General features: G+C 43.5%; 1 pseudogene; it reads right to left on the bottom strand.

Moving 5' to 3' along the window:
- Positions 1-1,623: 1,623 nt before the first annotated feature.
- LOC129064877 (ubiquitin-conjugating enzyme E2 N-like) lies at positions 1,624-2,081 on the bottom strand (annotated as a pseudogene).

Genomic DNA, 2,081 nt, shown 5'->3' with positions numbered 1-2,081 from the left:
GCAAGTACACAGGTTAATATGAAATGGTGATATGTGCTGTAGAAAAATATAAAGCAGGGTAAGGAGACTAGGGAGTGTGTGTGTCTGGATTAGGTGGCATTTGAGTGGCAGGACTTATGGACAGCTTAGATTTAGGGTGCGAGAGAGAGATAAGTGTCAAGTTGGCTCCCAGGTTTTCTACTTGAGCAACTGGGAAAATGGAATTGCCATACACCAATATGAGGAGAGCCTGGGAGGCACAAAGCAAGTTTGGGAATTTGATTTTGGATACGTGACGGCACGTAGTTGCAGTAAACGCACCAGTCTGGAGTTCCGAGGAAAGGCTGGGGCTGTATACATTTAGAAGTCTTCAGCCAGTGGGTTTTTTAAAAACCAGGAGCCTAGGCGTGACCATCAAGGGAATGAGTGCGGGCAGAGGGAGGTCCAAGGCCTGAGCCCTGGGCATGCCTGTCCTGAGAGGTGCAAGAGAGAGAAAAATGGAGAAAGAATCACTGAGGAGGTAGGAGGAGAACCAAGACAGTGGATGCCTGGAGAGCACGTGAAAGGAGTTTCAAGGAGGAGAGGTGAGCAGCGGTGCAAAATGACACTGAGAGACGCTGAGGAAAATGCGGCCCAAGGACTGACCATGGATTTGGTATCGTGGTCACTTGGGGGCTTCACAAGAGTGGATTCTATGGAGAGGGGGCGGAGGCAAAAGTCTGATGACAGACTCTCCGAGAGAGAGAGTCTTAGTCTGTGCAGGCCGCTATAACCCAATACTGTAATGGTGTGGCTCATAAACAGCAGAAATTTATTTCTCAAAGTTCTGTAGGTAACAAGTCAGAGTGCAGCATGTTCCAAGGTGCTGGTAAAGACCTTCTTCTAGGCTGCAGACTGCTGACTTTTCGTAGTAGCCTCACATGGTAGAAGGGGTTCTCTGGGGTCTCTCTCTCTCTTTTTTTTTAGAATAACAAAAAATATTTTACTAAGACATAGGATTTATAGCAGTTTCCAGACAAACCACACAAAATGGTCACAAACTTTTTCTTGAAGGGAGGATTCTACATTTGACAGCAAAGTCACAATGTTATTAGTGAGGGCCATAATATTTATTTAATGTTCCCATTTTGGTTCAAACAATATAGCTTGTCCATCTACAGCATCTAAATAAAGTTAGACTTGGGCTAGAGAGCATATTCTAAAGAACTGGTTAGCTGTTCTTAACCAATGCAATTAAATCACCATAAAAATGAGGAAAGGAGCCCATAAAATTAAAACTACTTCCCCCCCAAAGTAAAATAAAATAAACACCCATACTCCTGCAGCTAACCCTGATAACTATCTTCATTCACAGTGCTTTATACTTAAATCATGATGGGGGAAATGAATAAAAGCAGAGAGGGGCCACTGCTTTTAAATATTTCACAACAATCCAGATGATACTTCTAGCCTCTGCTCATGCTTTATAACAGTGAATCAGGACAAGACATAAATTTGCTAATGTGCATTTAATCACCAAAGGACTGAAGATGTTGGGCTTTTATTCTGTAATGTTTCTAAGACTGTGTCCATTAAATGCAAACAAAAAAGGAAGAACTCTTGGCAGAGCAGGAGAAGTGATGCACACTTGGTGATTACATCGATTTAAATATTATTCATGGCATACAGCCTAGTCTGTGCTCCAGCTGTTTCTACGGCTTGGGCTTCGTTGGTCTTCTACTGCTCTGCTGCATCATGTGCTAACGGATCATCTGGACTGGGAGCACTTCACAAAGCCTGGATCAATAGCAGAACTGTGCGGATCTGCAGTGCTGAGGACCACTTATCTTTCAAAATATCTAAATATATTCTTCCCAACTTGTCCACATTAGGATGATAAATTTTGGTCATGAAATGTACTGGAGGTGCTGCCATTGGGTATTCTTCTGGAAGAATAGTTCGAGTTTAAAAGTCCTTCCTTCAAAGGGGGAATCCTGGGGGCCAGCAATGACCACATGAAAATAACAGGCATTGCTTTCATCTGGTTCTGCTTTAATGCTGGGGACTGGTTTCGTCCACAAACACTGGGTTTCCTTGACAGTCCTGTGGGGCAGCCCAGTCAT

The sequence above is a fragment of the Pteronotus mesoamericanus genome, unplaced genomic scaffold (assembly GCF_021234165.1).
Source record: "Pteronotus mesoamericanus isolate MK-2021 breed Mesoamerican mustached bat unplaced genomic scaffold, CSHL_Meso_final contig_101, whole genome shotgun sequence".
NCBI classification, from domain to species: domain Eukaryota; kingdom Metazoa; phylum Chordata; class Mammalia; order Chiroptera; family Mormoopidae; genus Pteronotus; species Pteronotus mesoamericanus.
The sequence above is the reverse complement of the archived record's forward strand: the minus strand, read 5'-3'. Positions and strand labels throughout refer to the sequence as shown.